General features: G+C 42.4%; 1 protein-coding gene across 2 annotated transcripts in view; it reads right to left on the bottom strand.

Moving 5' to 3' along the window:
* The window catches only part of LOC114562714 (ras-GEF domain-containing family member 1C), a 63595-nt gene that overhangs the window by 11576 nt on the left and 29946 nt on the right, over positions 1-22073 (bottom strand). The window contains exon 1 of one of the 2 annotated variants that reach the window (XM_028589276.1): positions 8949-9330. The exons of the other annotated variant lie outside the window; for it this stretch is intronic. The gene's annotated coding sequence lies outside the window, so the exon portion shown is untranslated. Of the gene's footprint in view, positions 1-8948; positions 9331-22073 lie in introns of those variants that run through there. 2 annotated transcript variants of the gene reach the window in all.

Here is a 22073-nt window from a genome sequence, read left to right as displayed (position 1 = left end):
TATAACCTGTTTTACCACATAAATGGTATTACTCAAACCTACCCTTATATGTATGTATATATGTATGTATGTATGTATGTATGTATGTATGTATGTATGTATGTATGTATGTATGTATGTATGTATGTATGTATGTATGTATGTATGTGTGTGTGTGTGTGTGTGTGTGTGTGTGTGTGTGTGTGTGTATGCTGCTAACAAATCTGATCTGCCACTAAGAAGTGAATGGATGAGGTCAATCGGCATTAGAGACGGCTCTCCATTAAGACTGAAGAGGCTTATTGAGGAAAAATCAAACCACTGTCTGACCTCTATCATTTAAAGAGTCAGGGGTCAAAGGTGAAGAGTTAAGGTTTCTTGGTGGGGGCAGATGGATCCAAAGTCACTTTGGGGTCGTTGTTGTAATAATGCTCTGCTGCTCGACTCAGTTTCAAGGCTACATATAGGCTTTATCTGTAGTTATGGACATTTTTAAAGAAAAAAAGACTTTAAAAGATCCATTGAGGCCGTTACGGTTGACTTTGACTCATTGGCACTGCTGGTGATGTCTATTCATCCTTACCTCAAATGAAAGGCTAAGATACTTGCCTACCGGTATACATCCCAGACCCACATGCTTTTTTTTTATATTAGCAAAAATAGTATAGGTCCTTTCATCAGAATGCAAAAAGATACAATTTTGACAAGAACGAGCTGTATTTTTGATAAGTAAGTTTGAAATACTGATGGTGTAGAAACATATGTCCAAAAAACACATCATTTTTATCTTTGCCCAGTAGCATTATTCTACAAGCTTAAATAAGTCCCAGACAAGTGTGCTTACAAAGTTGTTTTCATATTCTTGAGGGTATAGCTGATACACAAAGGCCAATTACATCTATTCCTTCACCAGCAAACTGATAAGGGGCTTGACTGAAGATTAATCAGGTATGTTGTGGGATATAAAGATCTATTGTTCTATTCGTTCCTTAAAAAAGGTCAAACCATACAATGGTTCAATTTTATTGCTATATTTTGTAGTTTTTCACGTTCCTGAGTGAGGAATGCCTATATCTACTTGACTGGATACATTTTTTTATACAAAAAGGATATGGCATATCGATACTGAAAAACACCACAAAGCAAGAGTGAAACCAAGACCTGATGCAATGCTATTCTTAGAGGAGCAGCACATCATCACAGCAAATATCCGGCATGGGTATTGCAGCAACATTTTGTTTACTGTTGCTGCTTCCTGGCTTCAGAGATCACAGTTAAAGGGAGGTACAGAGGCTGAGGTAAAAACTGCATCTCCTACCTTGCTCGGGGATGAGAATAGGAATAAGATGGCAAAGATAGAAGAGAAAGGTGGGCTGTGGAGGGGGGTGAGAGGGTGATATTCCCCCCCAGGGTAGGGTGCAGACAGTCTAGGCATTGAATGTTAAATTTGCCTCCTGCTAGATTTACTAAACTCATCTTTTCTTTTCCTTTGCCGACTCCATCATATCACTCCCCAGCTCCATCCTCAACAACTAATGTACATACTCTAACACTTCCTTTCTAATTTAGGATCCACATGGTTGCTTCTTTAACACATTACTGTTTCAACACTTCATCTATTTCGGGACTGCGCTCTAAAAAAGCAGATCCTCGCGTATTTTTGTTCCTGACACTGTTTTGTGTGCCTTAGAGTATTGCAGCTCTGGCCTAAATTTTCCACTGTGTTCTTTGAAAGCTGAAATGATGCGTCTAAAGAAATAATGGAGTATTCTCATGATGGCAGGGGCTTGAAAGAAAGTAAACACATACTCTTTGTCATCCAGTCTCTAACTCCCCTTTCCCTCCCATGTGTCCCCTCCATTCTTCCCCTCCTCCTTTATCTCCCACTCCACGCCCTACTTTCCAACGAGCCCAGTCAGGACGCCTGTACAGATGGCCTTGCAGCAGCCTGCTCTCCCAGTGGGAGCTGCTGGCATGGGAGGCTTTTTGGCCCTCTGCCCCTACCATCATCCCCAGTCTCAACAGGAGCCCAAAAGTGTATTGGCGTCCAGACTGAATGCCGAGGTGCAGGGGCCGAGCCAAGCTGGCTGCTGAGCTGCACAGTGACTGCCTGGCACCGCTGACAACAGAGAGAGCGCAAAATACCACACATATGTCACCGCACACGCGTTGCAACAAAATCAAACCAGCGCACTATTGTTAGTTAATAGTGTGTGTGTGTGTGTGTGTGTGTGTGTGTGTGTGTGTGTGTGTGTGTGTGTGTGTGTGTGTGTGTGTGTGTGTGTGTTTGGGGAGGAGTGGAGTTGAAAACAAATGAGTTCATTGTGTGTTGAAACACATGCATGCACACTTGCACCCACACAGCAGCCAAACACAGGATTGAGTTACCGTCGAAGCATTCCAGCTCCCCACCCATTCCCCGGCCTATCTCTGTGGTTCGAGCCTGACAGAGGTTGAGAATCCCACTCAGAGCTCAACAGGGACACACTTCCCAAATCCATTTATTGGAATTCCCCTGAAGTGTCACACTGACATCCTGGCACCTGTTCCACACCCAGCAGCTCCATCAATCCCAATGTAAAGCTCACTGGGAATTCTCCTCCGCGAACACACCCTGTGCACATGTGTAGCCATCCTCATTCCTGAGCGACTTGGGACACAGTTGTGTGCATGTATGCGTTTCTGTTTTGTGTGTGTGCTTGCACTCATGTGCATGTGCTTGCAAAAGGGCTGAGAGAGTGTATCTAAGTCCAAGTGAAGTCATTCCTTCACTGTGAATACAACCATCTGTCAAACTGTTCTCCAAGAACAGAGAAAAACAGCACACATTCAGTCTCTAAAGTCAAACTATTACCTTGCATTTAAATGGAGAATCAGCATTACACAAAACCACCAGACGCAGAAAAGGTCTGTGCTTTTGAGACCAACTCTAAGGGTTGAGCACTATTATCCACTGACTCTATTTCCCTTGTTCGGAGTGGATGGAAATGGTGCACTAAAATGAATTGAAGGTCTGTGACATGTGATGGTCTGGCCAATCTATGATGTTACTTAGAGATAATTAAAGCTGAGCACAGATTGGCTCTTTGTGAGCACGTAGTACATGTCTGAGCCTCGAGCACCCTAAGTCATTCACAATGGTCATAATGCTTTCAAAAACAGTCATGTATTATTCATAATAATTCAATTTACAACCACCCCTGATGCAATGCTCTTTTTTGGGGGGGGGAAATCAGACAAGAGTGATTTTGTCTCTGTCCTCAACAGGCATAATTTTGCCTCAAGTGCCACTTAGAAATTACCAGCTCACCGAGTAAATGGAAGAATATAGGAAGTGGGAACAGAGTGGAGTGATTGAGAGTATCCAGAAAAAAAGGATGAATGAAATAATGCCTATGTGCAGCTACCTTAATAGTCCTTTAAGCACTTTTTAAAATTAGACTGTTCAGCCAAACACCCACTCCGCATTGTATTACTCTCAATCAAACCTGCACAATAACCGCCACAAACTAATGAGCGAGACGGTAACAGATGCAAATCTAATAACAAGATGTTGCTGATTTCATCATGGCTGTCTCTTTTCCTGTTTAAGTACATCTATCTGCTCATTACAAACAGCAGTGGCAGAGGCCATGCGTTGTGTCACTGCTGATGTATGACGTCAAAGTGTACTAATTAGTGTTGGGAGATTGCATGGTCTGGTCTGTTCATAACTCATGCCTTGTGTATTTTGGTATGATTAGAGACAGACATGGGGTCGGAATACATGCTTTATTAATCTGCAAGTAGTTGTTCTGTGTTGATTTCAAATCTATACATCTCATTTTTGTGTAATAGTTTCTGAAATAACACTCCTTTTGACATAAAGACTCTTGAGCTAAGCTAGAACACGGTTCATTCACATACTATGAAATGTTTTCATGATGCATTCACACTTTCCTGTTTAAATTTGTGCAACAGTGTGCCACCACAGCAGTGTGGTGTTAACAGATCATCAGGGGACTGCCCAGTGGGCATGATGTGCCATCAATATCAAGAAAGGCATTTTACCACATTGAATGCTAAAATTTAAAAGTGGAACCATTTCATTATCACATAGATACTAATGGTTCAGACCTACTGTATCCATTGGGGTTAGGTTTCTAAAGTCAGTTGTGTTTCCAACACCACTTCAACCCTCCACTTATGGCGTTTTTCTAATTACATGGTACCTGCTCGACTCGCCTCCCCTTTTTTGGTTTTCCATTACAAAAAAAAAGTCACTGGTACCTGCTAACAGGTACTTTTTTTAGTACCACCTCCAGTGATGCCACGTAACGCGTAACCTGACCACTTTTTTCAGTAACGAGTAATCTAATGCGTTATTATTTCCAAACCAGTAATCAGATTAAATTTACTTATCCAAGTCACTGTGCATTACTATTTTTGTCATTTTCCTTAGTAAAAATATATATTTTTGCTTTCTTATTGCGTCTCGGGGAGTGAAGTCACGTATGCCACAAGTCACGTTTTCAGCATGATGACAGGTCACGTTTTCAGCATGTGGACAGTTGACGTGTACCACGCAGCGACACAAACGTAAACAACAATGGAGGGAGGAGAGAGATGCGCGTTTCTAGCTGGAAATACAGTCACTATTTTAAGTTTGTGTCAGCTAAAGACGGCAATATTAAGGTTCGTTGTACACTCTGTGCTGGTGGCGACAAAGTGCTATCTATCTACAAAAACACTACGTCAAATTTGAAGAAACAGTTGCAGCACTGCAGCCAAACTTACAGAGCAAGTCCCAGCAGGTGGTGTGAAGCAGAGAGCCGGAGGTCCCCCATCACCCAAACAACAAAAGCAAAACCAGTAAGTGGGGGAGAGTTGAAGAAGTTGGTCGGGCAGTAGGCCTATTATTATAAGTTGTAGCGGAAATGCTGCCCTTAAACACGGTTGACTCGCTCTCTTTCGTGCCATAATAAACCAGATCCTACTACTGGCAATGCCGAGCTGCCTCACAGTAAACCGGTTGTCATTTTTATGTTGAGGCTGTAGGGGTGTTGTCGGAAGTTGCTGAATGTAACTAATAAAGTAACTTGTAATCTAACTTCGTTACTTTTAAAGTCAAGTAATCTGTAAAGTAACTAAGTTACTTTTTCAAAGTAACTGTGGCAACACTGACCACCTCAGTCGAGGTTCCAAGCGAGCTGAGGTGATACCAAAAGGTGACGTGAAAGCCTGCAGACTACTGATTGGTTGGAGAGAATCGTCACTAGTCACTGCGTTATCATTGCTAGCGACAGACGGCGGTGGGTAGTGAACAAACACGCCGTTTTTAAATAGTTTAGCCAGCAGTGGGTTTTTTTGCTGCCTCCAGCTTCTTTTGAAACAAAATTTGTCTTCTGGCTGTGGCAACAACAACACACCTTTGACGTTCTATGTGTGTGTCGCGTTAGGTCACGGCAGTTTCCTGCGACGGCGCTATGACGACCAGCCGCGCTCGCCTCACACATGAGGCGGTACTAAATCTGCAATGGAGAAAGGAGGACGGGGCACCGCGGCCGAGTCGAGCCGAGTCGAGCAGGTACCATGTAATGGAAAAACGCCATTACACACCTGGAAACAATTCCAACCTTTGTTACATTTACAAAAATATCACTACCAAATAGGGCTTGGTATTTGAACAGTTTTAATACTCACGCTGATACATGAGTTTCAGTACTAAAATCTAAATTATTAGGTATCAGTACTCGTATGTAATGGAGTAATCTTTACATTCACTCCCACCAAAACAAAGCACGTATCCTTGAGGTCTAACATCTGTGTTGTTGAATGCATTTCCTTCCTCATCAATCACCTGCAATCAGATTTTTTTTAAAGTATGTTAAATGCTGCTACATTGTATGTACAGGTTTACTAGCTAGCGTTCTTCTTCTTTGCTTTTGTTGCCACATTACAATGCTTCTCTGCATCGCAGCACTACTATCGGTCCAAAACTCCAGAGCGTACCTTTAATTACAAAAATATACAACTTTTTTTAATTACTAAAAGAAATACAACTTCTCAAATGTTGAATTTTGTCTAAAAACAAGAACTTTGACGAAATTATTATTTCAATCAGAAATCTGATCGTGTGTGCAGGAGCGCTCCAGCCTAATATCAACTAAAACATACTTTTCAACGATTGCATTACTTGGAGCCTATATCTGATGGAGTAATCCATAAGCTTACTCCTGTGGTTTATTGAACACACCAGGGATCTAATCACATTCCATTGCTTTTCTGACCCAGCCAAACCATAAAGACAGACTGTCGATAGCTGGCCATGTGGAGGCAGCTAAGAACAGCTCTGGAAAGCTGTTTGTTTCCATGGAGTCAAAGCCCCTATTGGGAGGTAATTAGATGTCTGTTGAGTCCCCACTATGACACCCTCCTCTCCTCTCTTTTATTCGATCCAAATCCCCTGTTCTTCCCCTCTTTCTCTTTCTCTCTCTCTTCGCCGTGACATAGCAGCCGGCTGTGACCAGTGAGTCCACATGTGAACCCTGTCTGCCTCGGCCTGTCAGCGAGATCACTCTTATCATCCCTGCGTCAGTGGCAAAGTTGCCTTGTACCAAAGGACATCCGAAGGAAGGCCTGTCAGATACACAGGCCATCACGGTGTTCTGTCCCAAGCTGTTTATGTAAGGTAAAAACAAAGAAAAAGCCAGAAGCACTGGAGAAAGAGCAGTATCTTTCGAAATTTCCCTATTTCGCAGTAAAATTGAGATGATCCATGAATAGAAATGAAAATGTAAAGAACTTCCATTCTACAAATATCTTTTTTTTTTTACTATTTGTAATATGCTTACGTCTTGTTATGTACTTTCCCTAAAATACCTTCTCTAAATAAATAAAAAAGACTTAGCTTCACCAATAACAAACAAAGGACAAAAGACTGATAACTCACACATCCATCTCACACAGCAGGGTGAAGGGTTGGATTTCGAGTGAACAAGTGATTGATCATGTAATTACTTAATTAAAAAAAACATTTAATTAAAAAAAAGTTTGATTGCCTCATCTGTGTACAATAACATAATATACTGGAATTCATTGTGCACAAGTAACAGAATTGCCAGTAGGATTTTGTAGTGGATTCCGGTTTTGACTGCTCCGTCACAAGGCAGAAGTGTAATTCTGTCATGTCTGTGAGTAGAATAGCGTGTGATCCATGATGCCTCAGAACACACACACACACTAACATAAACCTTGGTGGTGGTGATAAAGCTGTCATTGCTACCAGACTAACAGCTACCGTGTACACCTCCCTGTCTGCCTGCCCTAGGCAGACACTGCCCTCTCTCTCTCTCCTCACAAATACACACACTCTGTCCTCACTCTCTGGGAATTTGTCTCTCTCAATCTTGCGTTGAACCAAACAATGCCCTCATTAAACAGCACACCTGTTATTCTCGGCAGACTTGGCCTGAATTGGAGGGAACATGTGCTGTAGTCTATGTCTGTATCTGCAGACTTGTTATCACCGACTTCTGACAGACCCCTTCTCGGGTGACTCATGCCGTGTACAACCCGTATCTACTGTACTGTTGTTAGAGCAAGCTGTCATTTCAATTCAAAACCATTCTATTGCCAAGCAGCAGGCTTCATGGACACAGCACAGACAAGCTCTACTGAAGAAGAAATGGAAGAAAGAGCTGCACGGGGTCTTGATCGCTGGATGACAAAGTCAAAAGGGTGCTGCTGAGGGTAAAGGATAAACATAATTCAGTGATCATCTCATGCAAGACTGAAGAGAATCACAGGATGGTTTCACAGCATTTTGTCATTTTGACAAAGGAAACTCTCATTCAGCAAGCACGACACAGAACAAAAAAAATGTTTGTTTTTCACCCCTCTGGGGATACAGAAGCACATACACGGCCAGCGAAGGTGAGAGTGAGCAAATACACAGTTCCCAGGGTTGCACCCTAAACAGGGGGAGTGGGAGGGGGGGTGGAGGGGTGGAGGAGACCAGAGCTGAGGGTGTTAGAGCAGAAGTCCCTTAACTGGTAATATCAACAGCTAGAATTTCTCCCCGCCTAACTGGTTTCTGACAGAGCCGGTCTTACTTTCATGCACCTTGCAGTATAAGCTGCAAGAGAAAGATAACAAATCCTTTTGGTTTGTATTGGTAGAAGTTGTGCACGCTGCTGCATCACCTTTGGGTAAAAAGGCTGTTTACCATCTCTTGGATGCTTCAGTGGATGATGCAGATTTTCTTTTTTCATTCCAAGGAAATAAGACAAAAAATGTCAACAGTGCCACACCTGTTCATTCTGTCCTTAAGAAAAATAACAAAGACTCTACACTTAAATTTACATATGCAGACAGAATTGATAAAGAGAGACAAATCAGAAGTGAGTTTACAAAGAGGCTTTAGGCTACTCCCACGTTAATACACGTTAATAATTACACAAAACAAGATAAGCCATTTAGCCAGTTAACCAGTTCACTACAACATGTGATAGCCTATTTGTCCGACTTATCAGTAGCTACTGTCTTTGTTTTCAATTCTATGAATCGACTATGAAAATGTCACCTGCCGAGATATCCAATATTCTCTCCTGTAAATGTGTCAGAAGCAGAAGACGCAGTGACTCCGGCTCTTAAAACGAGCTGGATCCCCTCACACGCCCTTTACAGAGACCTGCACACCGCTGACTCACGCCACCGATTGTGATGCCTACGTTGTAGTAAAGTGATGCATACATCAGCTAACAGTTCTAACACGATACGGAATTATGATGCCATCACTGTTGCTAGTAAAGTTCAAACTGTGACGAAACAGTGTTCCTGTCACAGTAAATAGAACGTGGAAGGGTTAAAGCATTCGAACACATAAACATAAACACACAGGCACGCACACAGGCTGTGGGCGTGAGCGCAATCTTAATATGCTAATACGATAGTAGGTGGGTATAACCTTGTTTTTATACGCTACTTACCAGCACTACACCTTGATCCCCATCTTTGACCCGACTTGTATTCGATGTCAAATCAATAAAACTGCCGTTCCAGATATTCCCAAATTAATAAGAGTTTACAAAACAGCCCGTTCAACTGGTATCGGTGGGAGAAGTAGAGCCGGACTCCAGAGGTACAGTCTTGATTGGTGTAGGTGGGGGGAAATGTCTGTCGATAGTTAAATGTCCTGGCTCTGGACAGGTTTCCACCGGTGAACAGCGGACACAGGTGAAGAGCTGACGCCGTGAAGAAGTGCGTCCCTGAAGGCGTGGCGACCGTCTTGTCCTGCGCCACGGAAACACGGCGGACAGCACAGCACATTCATACGTCCTCGGAACAAGTGATAAGACGGAGGACAGGAGAGGGAATTACTCGCGCACCGGTCAAGTAGGCAAAATAATGTGGCTTCCGCTTTCGATTTTCAAAATAAGACACTGAATGACAAACCGGTTGCAATTTCCGTTGTGAGTGGTAGCTGGTGGTAGGGACATACCAAGAGGGCCTGATCAACTCACTTACGGGCCCTAGGACAAAAATAGCTGAGACCCTTTTGAGAACAAAACATATTTCTGTGCATTGCATGTCATCACATTCAAGTTAACAAATGAAATTACTTTGACGCATTGTCACATAAAGGAATACGCATCATGTTTGTAGCAGAATAGTTTTGACAAGATTAATGCGGGACCCATTTAAAAGATAATTTTTCTATACTATTTAGACAATATTTTAGTAAATTTGGTAAACACTAAAAAGTTACAAATAAAATACAAATTCGAAGCTAATCAACTTACCACGCAAACAATGTATACACAGTGACCTTGATGCTTTTGGGGCAGGGCATCCAAAACATTGCCGTTTCTCTTGTACACACATTTTCATCATCTTTGTAATTTCAGCCAACTGTGCTGAAGTTGGCATTATTAGTATTATGTAGCTTTTGTTTTGAAGGGGAATGTATTTCCGGTAGCTTACTGTGTCTCTGGTTTGATGCTGCTGTGGGCAACAAGCAGTGGTAGATTCCCTCCCTCGCTCTTCTTCTCACAAGTCCCAGTGCTCTGAGGCTTCAGGCACTCTCTCTCTCAATTCACAGGACTAGATTGTATCCTTGTTTCACCTGGCTGACTATCTACTATGTACTAATTAAAGACAAATCAAAGACAGTATAATTTCAGTGTACTGTTCATCTAGCGCAATTACATGTATTGGGGTGTATGTCAAGGTTGTGAAAAATGCAGACAATGTGTTCACCACCAGAATTTTAATGTATTATTTAAAATTGTTCTTTGATTGGCTAATGAGTCATCCCATTATACACAAGCTCCAGACCAGAGAGGTTATCCAAACAGTTGTGGGCAGACTACAAGAAACAATGGGCTCTCTTTTCACTTGTAATCCCCAGGCAAACCCAAACTGTGACCCCTGAATGAAAAGGCCAACTCTGAATATGGAAATGAGACTCTGACATTAAGAGCCAGGCTGTATTTCCATTAAAACCTTGGTGAAGTATGGGCTCCTGGATAGCTCAGTTGGTAGAGCGGGTGCCCATATGTAGAGGTTTACTCCTCAATGGGCCGGGGATCAACTCTGACCTGCAGCCCTTTGCTGGATGTCATTACCCCCTCTCTCTCCCCTTTCATGTCTTTAGCTGACCTGTCAAATAAAAGGGCTAAAAATGCCCCCAAAACAATCTTAAAATTGTAAGAAAAATACTTAAATTATTAATTATTACCATGATTCACCTAATTTAAACAACACTAAGGGAATGTCCAAAACCGAGAAGCTGAAAATAATGGGTTAAGGGAGTGGGATATTGCCTGGTGTTACTCTGGCTGCTATACTGTCATCATGTTGTTTTTTTTGCAAGGGTGAGATGTAAGTTATTGGAGGGGGGTAATTAATTTGAAGGGAAGTGTTGTAGAGAAAGAGAGGGAGAGGCGGACAGAGAGAGAACTAATTAAACGGATGAGATGCAGAGTGGTAAAAGGTCCTTGTCGTGCCATGAGGTGCTGTGTGTGAGCTGCTGTCCCTGGAGCTTTGATGCCTGCTGCTGGGCCCTCTGGATGAGGGAGAGGATGGGTCTGACATTGCAGCAAAGGACAGAGATTGAAAACACACACACACACACACACACACACACACACACACACACACACACACACACACACACACACACACACACACACACACACACACACACACACACACACACTCTTGTCTGGCAATAGGATTGCAAGAAACATGAGAGATCAGATGATCCGACGAGGTTAAACAAGTCAACAGTACGGGCTAAATTATCTACCGATGTATCTGAGAGGTATGTACCTGTATCAACATTTAACTACTTGTGTTTCTTGCCCTGTTGGACTTTTTATATATCCCAGATCTTACCAACTAACTTAGAAATTATTTCCAAAGGGACAAAAAAAGATACAAAATATAATAAACCTTTAACTGCCAAATGCAGGACCCCAACCCTTAAAGGTCCCATGACATGGGGCTCTTTGGATGCTTTTATAGGCCTTAGTGGTCCCCTAATACTGTATCTGAAGTCTCTTTCCCGAAGTTCAGCCTTGGTGCAGAATTACAGCCACTAGAGCCAGTCCCACAATGAGCTTTCCTTAGGATGTGCCATTCCTGTGTCTGTAGCTATTGAGGAGGAGAGAGAATGACCAACTGCCACTTTGCTTGTTTGAAAGCCATGATGTCTCTCTCTCATGTGTGCGCCAAATTCTCTGGGTGGGCAAAGCAGAAAAAGGGGAGGTAACCTTGCTCCTTATGACCTCATAAGGAACAAGATTCCAGATCGGCCCATCTGAGCTTTCATTTTCTCAAAGGCAGAGCAGGATACCCAGGGCTCAGTTTACACCTATCACCATTTCTAGCCACTGGGGACCATAGGCAGGCTGAGGGAACGCATATTAATGTTAAAAAACTTCATAAAGTGAAATTTTCATGCCATGGGACCTTTAACCATGTCTTAATGCCTACGCTTGTGGTGACCATGCGTTTTTTTCCCCAAATGGAAGGGTGAGTCCCAGCAATGTGTGTGTGTGTGTGTGTGTGTGTGTGTGTGTGTGTGTGTGTGTTAACAGACGAGAATAGGTATACAGCAATGATTCAGCCAACGTATGAGGAAGCACATGGAGCTGCTGAGGTTAGTTTGATTATGACGATGTTTGCCAGTGTCTCACTCACTTACTGTGCCTCTTCACCAGTCTCTTAGGTTAGTTCCCCTTGTGTGTGTGTGTGAGTGTTTATTTGTGTGTAGTCACTTAAACAGAAGCCTCAACTAATGATTGCACAACAGGAGTGTTGTGTTGCTTCTGCACATGTGAGAAGGGCTCTTTTTTATAGTTTCCAAAGAGCTATTGGACTAATAGAGGAAGCAGACAGAGGCGCATTCAAATGTTTCACATCGCCTCTGATCTCCACTCTCCCCTCACAGGCTCGTACTATACAGTGAAGGTGTTGCAACAGTATCAGTGATGGGTGCTGGTTGCAGCTTTAACACTTGTCTCAAAGTTTGTTTGCTGTTTTCCCCTTCTTCCCCCCGCCCTCCAAAAATAATATCATTTGCATGCAGTATACAACACCCACATTGCGCCTTTATCAAAAGCTGTTGCTTGTACCCGGCACGAGGGAACGGCATCCTACTGAAGTGTTGTTAATAAACTTGACGGTTGCAGATCAAACTGAGCCCTATCAGCCAGTATATGTGAGAATGCTGCGTTCACAAATATAGTCTTCATAGAAACTGCAGCTTTCCAACTGTATTAACACAATGACAAAGCGGTTTTAGAAATGTATTCAAACTCCTTTCAGTTAGGCTTAGGTTAGACACAGTATGTAACAACCAAAGGTAGCTGGTAGCAGTGAGGTAACCTTGCAGAAATTTAAATTGTTACTTGCAGGTAGTCTACTGAATGGGTACTGACTGATCCAAAACCTTAAAATCTTTTGACTCAAACATTTACTTTTTCAGCCCAGTTCTCTCTTTTTTTCTCCTGACTTCCAGTTGCTCTTTAGTGTGTCTGTTCACTCTCCCCACCTCTCTCCCTCTGTCTTTCTCTAACAACCCTGTTTCCTTGGCTCTCCTGCAGTGCCCAACATACATTGACAGGGGTCTACTCATTATTTATGCTACTTAAAATGTACCATTACGGATCCATTACAAATATAAATCACTTGGGCTATAAGTTCTCCTTAAAATGAATTAGGTATTCAATATAATAATCCAAACACGCTGTGCTGTACTGTTAGACCCCTGTCAATCATGCTATATGTGGAAGAACACAGTTGTAACATTCAAGGAAGCCTAGGGTCTGTGATGTAACATGAGGATGTTCTGGTAGAGACTGTTCAGCAAAACTTCCCCTGTTCACAACAGAACGAACAGCTAGTTGCCAAAAGATGAGTGGGAGGAAAGAGAGAAAAGAGAAGAGGCATTCAGGAGAGAGATAGCTACATTGAAAAGCATGAATAGGGAGCTCAAAGACTTCACAGGACAGATTCCTGGAGGCTTTGCTTCTATGAGATTTGAGAGACCTTTGCTGTCTGTCATTTGTTGGTCCACTGCTAATTGTGAAGAGTGCAGGAAGGCCAAAGTGTTAGCGCCGGATTCCAGTCTAGTCCGCCAACCTAGCCAATCAGTCCTCCTTTCCGCAGGCGCCTCTCTGTCTCCTCGGGCAAATGGCTCAGTCTGTACGACACCCGTCCCGCGTTCCCCCATTTTAGAAGAGGGGGATAAACAGAACTAGGTGGCAAAACAAGAGTGCTCGCTTTTGTAGTAGTTGAGGAGGAAAGGGAGGGCTGTCTGACACTCCGAGCCATAGGCCCCCCTCTGGCAGGCGAATCTGGAAAGTAGTCAGGACTGAACAGACACAATAACGAGACCTAAGAGGCCGACAACATGAGCCAGAATACTGTGTTCTAGGCAAAGACAAAGAAGGTCAGGACAGACCGATATGGAGTTTGTGACACAAGACTCAAAAAAAGACATAACCCTCCAAAATTTGGTATATCGAGTTTACTAAAACCCCATGCACACTACTTCGGCATGTGGAGAAATCTGAAGCTTGGCCTACGGTGACTCCACTATGAATGGACAATCACTGTTCAGGGGTGAGGTTTAGCAAATAGTAACTATTTTAGTAATTAATGCACCATCAGCTGTTTCCTTAAACAGCTCATTATTAACAGATTATTCTGACATACAAGGGGAACTTTAGAGTAACTGAGAACAATTTTCGGACATCCCCAACTTAATTTAGAACTGAACGTGTTATAGAGCTCAAGCGGAAATCTCAGAACCCGCCATGTGTTAAATTGTATAAAGAAAATGGTGGTAAGCAGTTAGTTTCTGAATATCAAAACTAGACATGCCAAACTTTCTCGCCATTAAGTAGTGTCTTCTAAATCTAGGTTATATTTGATTTCTGGGGCATCACGTCCTATTTTTTGTGTGGGTCTTTAAAACCGTCCATGTTGCCGCTCTGTCTATGTGTGACAACTCAAAGACAGCTGTCTGAACATCAGAAAATTGTCAATTTTTATTTCCCAGCTTGTGATATTTTTAGCCCTTCCTCCCATCAACCTGGTAGCCTGGTCCTACCAGACTCTCGTACATTTCATTTGTACAGAGAGTCTGGCCACTCTCCACTGACAAGTGTTAACTTCCTTGAAGGCGGGTACTCTGTTGAAGTTTAAAACTATTGGATCTGCCCAGAGCTACTCTGGATCTGCCATAACCAATCGCTAACGTTTGGTCGTGACGTTGGCTTAGCATCACTAGCGTTCGGCTTAGCCAACTCCTTCACCACTGACGGAGCAAGCTTTTGATTGACAAAGATTGTTTTTGCTTGGGCTTTAACTTCTGGTTATTCGGCAGCTTTGCCACAACGGACAGAATGGCTTCACTCGCATCTTTCTCCGCCGCCATTACGGAACTACAACTCAAACTAACGCACAACCTCAACGTCATCATTCTCGGCCACTCCCTCTGTTCGCTGATTGGACCGGTAAAACCCGCGAATATACCGCAAACCCAGACATAGTACTGAAGGAAAATGTAAATTGAGCGGAAGTACGTAGGAGGGCGGACAGGTTGATTAAAAATAAATAAAATGATTAAAATTCAAAAGCCAATGCATTAGCTGTGCAAAATCGTTGCAGTGCAGTTAAAGTGACTTAATATGTCCCTGTGGACACACAAGACAAGGAATTCACAGATGTAGATGAAGAAGAAAAGTGATTGTAATTGGTTTTTAAAATGACTGTTAGAAGAGGTGGTGATTGAGTGTGAAATCTTTACCCTTCCATAGCTGTGTGTCTGAGGGGGTGTAAAAGAAAGCTCATCTTGCGTTTTCTTTCCTTACCTGCACATGCTGTCACCTGTCATTAACAACCTGAGGAAACTGTGATGGCAAGCATGTATTCACAGGCTTATCCTCCCACACAGCACTTACCCCCGCTATTCCGTCAAAGAGGAAAATGTAGTCAATGACGTTATCATGTGTAGTGTACGCCTGGACGTCAATCACACACTGAGCTTTCAAGCAGGGATCATAATCCTTCTGTTTACTGCGGGACTCCCAGGGTGAAGGGGTCTGTCGGTGTTTAGCCGGCCCAGGACAGAGCTCCTTCGATGGGCTACAGGCCTCTGCCACTCTCCCTGTGGTTCTGGGATCAGCAGGGTACAGGGGATTACATGGCCACATAGAGGGTAATGTGCTCTCCGCTCAAGGACACAGGGTTTCAGATTTGTACTCACAGACACAAAGTTCTGCCAAAATACTTAGAAAAAAAGAAATACATTTTTGTATATTAAACTCATTCATGTTGAGGAATCTTCAGGGTTGCAATGTTCCTCAGCTGTTTCAGACAAGAGAAGGATGATTTGATGTTTCAGAACACGTCTGTGCTCCTCATCAAAGACACAGTCGTGCAAACGGCACCGATCCAAATCCACGTCGGCTGCAATATTGAGCAGCTACGGGGGAGAAGATGTGTACTCTCGTTTGTCAAGAGCCTCGTGAATCTTTTCTGTTTGCTTGTGCATACAATGATTTTGACATGGTTGTGCCTGACAGTTTGTGACATGTGTCATGTCTTATGATGACAGTGAGACAGAGAGAAAGGATATGGGGCTGATTGGTTCATACTGTGGTCACTGTGAAGCTTCAGGAATCCATGTTGACAGCTTTGGTCCTGACATCATGTATTTCCCAAGGCTTCAGAGCACACACTGTACCTACTGCATGTCTCGGTGGTCATTCTTTACTAAATATCACAAGTTCAGATCAAAGGAGTCTATTCAGAGTCATTTCTTTCAGTAGTTTTCTTTTTCAGTTGTAATAACATTTAATTGAGTGCAAGAGGAGTAATTAAGAGCACTGATATATGACAAAAGCTGAATGATAAAGAATTAGCACTGCCATTAGAAGATTTCTTTGCACGATTTCTATTGTACATATAGATATGAAGAAAAGAATCAACTTTTGTGACAACGCTGAAGTTGGCTTCCGATTCGTAGCTTCCGATTCCAGCGGTTAAGGGGAAATTTAGCTGAAGTTAGCTTCCGATTCACAGCGTCTGATTCAGCAGGGCAACATAATTTACTTTGCTGAGTGACTGATCCTCCGTATTGTATTGAAAGCATGTAAGTCATTAATGTAAATTTGTAATTATGTCTAAAACACACTTTTAGATTTGTGAAAGCTTTATTGTCTTTATTAGAACGCATTAAAGGGAGATTTCACAGTTTTATTTTTTCATATGTAGACCAGGTCCCAAATCTGGACCAAATTATCCCAGGGAGGCTAAATATTCTTAAAAACACAGTTTCAGATTTGTAAAAGCTTTATTCTATTTGTGAAAGTGCAATAGAGGGGGATTTCACAGTTTTTTTCAATCCAGTGAGAAGTTCTAAAAACTGAGGATCAGTCACTCAGCAATGTAAATTATGTTGCCCTGCTGAATCGGACGCTGTGAATCGGAAGCTAACTTTAGCTTTAAGTTTCCCTTAAATTTCCCCTTAACCACTGAACCGGAAGCCAAATTCAGCGTCTATACTACCTCCATTGCTTCCCATGACTCTTGCCCAGTCAGTGTCTTCTGCTCTCAATGCCTTTGAGAAATGTTTCATAAGTAAGGATTATCATTATGATATGTCCTATAAACGTTAAGAACACGTAGGTGTATAATATAATACATTTACTTTTATAATAAAAGGTCTGTAAAAATGACAAACCGCAGTCTCTAAGCCATTATAGATCGCATGTATCTACAGTTTTTCTTTTCATCTCAGTATAAAGTATGTGAATGATTCCTTCCCTCTTTCTTGTTCCCTGTCACTCACTCTGCAATTAAGTCTTTTCAGCATGAAGACTCAAAGGATGACCAGAAGGCTACAGATTGCATTTAGAGTGCTGAACTTTTTATATTCATACTGAATGGCTATTACTGATTGCCTCTGGCTTCTTTCTTCAGCACACTGAATCACCTCATAACACTTCATTGCTTGTGTACTATTTTTACTTTCTTTTTTGTCTCTCAGGTTTGACCCATACCTTTATCATAATCTTTTCTGACTGAAACAAATTTATTTATATATATATATATATATATATATATATATATATATATTTTTTTTTTTTTTTTTTTTTATATATATTTTTTTTTATATATATATATATATATATTTTTTTTTTATATATATTTTTACAGTGGGGGAAATAAGTATTTGACCCCTTGCTGATTTTGCAGGTTTGCCCACTTACAAAGAATGCAAAAATCTACAATTTTAATCATATGTACATTCTAACAGTGAAAGACAGAATCCCAAAGAAAATTCCAGAAAATCACATCATATGAATTTATTAAAATTGATAACCATCTGATGAGGAAAAACAAGTATTTGACCCCCTGGACAAACAGCATGTTAATATTTTGTAGAAAAGCCATTATTGGCCAGCACAGATGTCAAACGTTTTTTATAGTTGGTGACAAGGTTTGTGCACATTTCGGCAGGGATGTTGGCCCACGCCTCCCTGCAGACAGCCTCCAAATCATTCAGGTTCCGAGGTTGTCGCCTGGCAACTCGAATTTTAAGCTCCCTCCAAAGATTTTCAATCGGATTCAGGTCTGGAGACTGGCTAGGCCACTCCAGAACCTTGATGTGCTTCTTCTTCAGCCACTCTTTTGTTGCTTTGGCGGTGTGCTTAGGGTTGTTGTCGTGCTGAAACACCCATCCTCGACCCATCTTCAGCTCTCTCACTGAGGGAAGGAGATGTCGGTCCAGAATTCCACGATACATGGCCCCGTCCATCCTCCCCTCAATACGATGGAGTTGTCCCGTCCCCTTGGCTGAAAAGCACCCCCAAAGCATGATGTTGCCACCACCATGCTTGACGGTGGGGATGGTGTTCTTTGGGTTGTACTCGGTGTTCTTTGCCCTCCAAACACGACGAGTTGAGTTGAGGCCAAAAGTTCTATTTTGGTCTCATCTGACCACATCACCTTCTTCCAGGCCTCTTCTGAGTCGTCCAGGTGGTGAATGGCGAACTTCATGCGGGCCTGTACATGTTTCTTCTTGAGCAGGGGGACCTTGCGTGCGCTGCAGGATTTCAATCCATGACGGCGTAGTGTGTTACCAACCGTTTCTTTTTGTAACTGTGGTCCCAGCTGCCTTCAGTTGATTCATCAGTTCCCCCCTTGTGGTTTTGGGATGATTCCTTACCGTTCGCATGATCAGGGACACCCCACGAGGCAAGATCTTGTGTGGAGGCCCAGACCGAGGGAGGTTGGCGGTGGTGTGGTGCTTCTTCCATTTCCTGATAACTGCACCGACAGTTGATCTTTTCTCTCCAAGTTGCATTCCGATTCTCTTGTAGCCCATCCCAGCCTTGTGCAGATCAACAATCTTGTCCCTGATGTCCGTAGAAAGCTCTTTGGTCTTGCCCATGGTGGTGATGTTGGATGCTGGTTGTTTGGGTGTTGACAGGTGTCTTTTATACAGGTAACGAGGTGAGGCAGGTGTATTTGATGTAGATAATTGGTTCGGATTGGGGCTGTGTCTTAAAGAAAGACTAACTGGCTTGTAGGAGCCAGAATACTTGCTGTTTGTCCAGGGGGTCAAATACTTGTTTTTCCTCATCAGATGGTTATCAATTTTAATAAATTCATATGATGTGATTTTCTGGAATTTTCTTTGGGATTCTGTCTTTCACTGTTAGAATGTACATATGATTAAAATTGTAGATTTTTGCATTCTTTTAAGTGGGCAAACCTGCAAAATCATCAAGGGGTCAAATACTTATTTCCCCCACTGTATATATATATATATATATATTTTTATTTCTTTTTATTTTTTTAATGACAATTTGACCTTTGAGGTTGCTTTCTTGAACAAATAACATTATTCAAGAATATTTTACATGATTATACATACAATGTATTGTCAACCAACTGTAGAAATAAACATTGAAAAAATACTATTTAAATAAAAAAATAAATGAAATAGCTAAATGAACACCAGTACTGTATGTAACAGTATCAGTCAATTGCTTACCATGCTCTGCTGGACAAACAAAATGTAATGACACCATCTCTAAATCACAGCAAGCACAGCTTTTTGCATTATATGTTCCATCAAAAAGTTTTCATATTGGCGCATTTCGGACAACATACAGCCTACACTCCCTATACGTGATGTGCCAATATATGATATGCCTTTAGCCTACGTAACTTCAAATTGGGGGTGGTGGTAAAGTAAGTCACTTAAGGCTCAAAATAAGCTATTTTTGTTTGATATGCACAAAATTAACTTTGAAAGCTTTTACTTCTAAAGGCACCACTAAAACTGTGCGTTTTAATCTGAACACTATTTATCCAGGAAATGATGACCAGTTTTTGAACACATTACTACAAAGGACCAATGAAGCCATTTCCGTCTCAAACATAGACACTGCTCAGTTTTTTAAATGGATTGACAGGCATGTCACTGAATGGGACTGAACGGGTTCTCATAAGCAACAGAGTAATGCAACTTTTCATGTGCATTCATCTGAATTAACAGTGGGCTGACAATAAATGAGTAAACATTTACCCCTCTATCACTCAGTGTTTTATCTTTCTTATGTTCTCATTTCGTCTCCAACACTTCTTCCTCCTGTCTGTCCTTACCTTCTTACTGATCCTTTCTCCATCCTCTCACTTCGCAACCGAAGGCTCCAAGAGGCGGCGTGATTGACAGGACAGTGCTATGTCTCTGCTGGATAATACCCCTCCCACCCCTCCTGTTGCCAGGGTGACAGATGGGTTTTCTCTGCCGAAACTCTTCGTCTCCATCTCTGTCACCTCAGAGTGGTGGGTGAGCGAGCGGGAGAGAGGAGGGGTAAGTGAGACTCAGTCAATCCTACACTTCCCATGACAAATGACAGTGTTACAGACAAACCGTGTACAGTGAGTGTTTGTTTATGTTTCTAACAGCGACAGTGTCCTGTAGTCTATCACACTCTGTTCAACACCAATCGTACACACTATTCTCTGGCTGAAGCGTTAGCTGACATTAAAAGCAGGCCAGTGCCTGTGAGGGCCTGTAAGCGCACAGTGTTCTGGCTGCTTGCACTATCAAAGGAAGGAGTGTTTGATTCAAAACCAACTAGAACAGGTCAAAAAACAGCCCCGGGGCAACTAGGCTACTTCTCCAGCTAAAGTGATTCTCATCTTCTTTAGCTCTCTTCTTTTTTTCCTCTGTCGGGCTCTCTCTTTGTCACTAAGCATCAGCTCTAACAGTGTTGCTATGAGCACAGCTCATCATTCACACAGGCAGTGCCCATGGCACAATTGGGCCAATGCCAAGTCAGATGGATGACATCATCCATTGTGCTTGTCGCCAATCCAATCAGGCTCCCAGACACCAATGTGGAGCCTTGAACATGATTAGCTTTGAGCCCATGACATCACCCTTTAGCCAGTTTCCCTACAGAGGCACCGACATCATCACCGAGCATGAGTCGATTATTAGAATAGCTGGTGTCTAATAATCTGTTTTAGTGTCTACACTAGTAATGATTACAGGTCCTGGATCACCTCCTTTGGGCATTTATCGTACTGAACCAGGTGTGAAGAGTGACTCTGACTCATATTTAGACTGTGCTGGTACATTCAAACTCTCTCACACATGCAAGTATGAACTGGGTGAAAGCTATACAAGCACACCTACTATCTTTGTTTCTGGCATCACTCCTATCCAATCCTTTCTAAAACTATCCGATCCTATGCAGTCCTGCTACCTGATCCGATCCTATCCATACTATCCTATCTGATGTGATCCTATCCTATTCAGCCCAACAGAATCTGCTTCAATCTTATCCTATCCCATCCAATTTGATCTTATCCTATCACATCCCATCCTATGAGATACTATCCCATGCGATTCCACTGGATTTCAACCCCCTTCCCTCTTTGTAATGTTTCTTACGCAAACATAACAAATAGTATCTGATATACAGTAGGTTTTAAGAAGTAGCAGAAGTAGACAAATGTTGAGCTTTCTCTTACACAATTCGACTTTTGGTTTTGAAAGCCAGACACAATAGTTCATAATGAGGTTTACCTTTATGGGGCAGGTAGACAGTGGAGCTTCTCTGATGTGACAGGGACCTTTAGAGAAAGATGTGGCCTAAACTTACTCCCCCTCTCCCATCTTCTCGTTCCTCCATTTCAGTTATCTAAACAGTGTGGAGTCTGTGCCCCCATGCTCTGTTAGTACCGGCATCCAGTCCATCCTGACAGGCTCTCCTTGGACGGACACACACACACACGCGCACGCTCACACGCACGCACGCACACAAGCACACCTATGAGAGGCATCTGAGAATAATGGAGTGTGACATTACCTCATCTGACTTTACCCACAAAATGCACACAACAACACACACACACACACACACACACACACACACACACACACACACACACACACACACACACACACACACACACACACACTCAAAAGTAATCAGGGTCAGTGGAGCCTATCAGCTTCCCGAGGGTTACCTCACTGGGTAGATGTCTTACACAAGGCCACAGAGCAGTTCAGC

This window comes from Perca flavescens, chromosome 10 (assembly GCF_004354835.1).
Source record: "Perca flavescens isolate YP-PL-M2 chromosome 10, PFLA_1.0, whole genome shotgun sequence".
NCBI lineage: Eukaryota > Metazoa > Chordata > Actinopteri > Perciformes > Percidae > Perca > Perca flavescens.
This window is presented reverse-complemented; position numbering and strand designations above follow the sequence as displayed.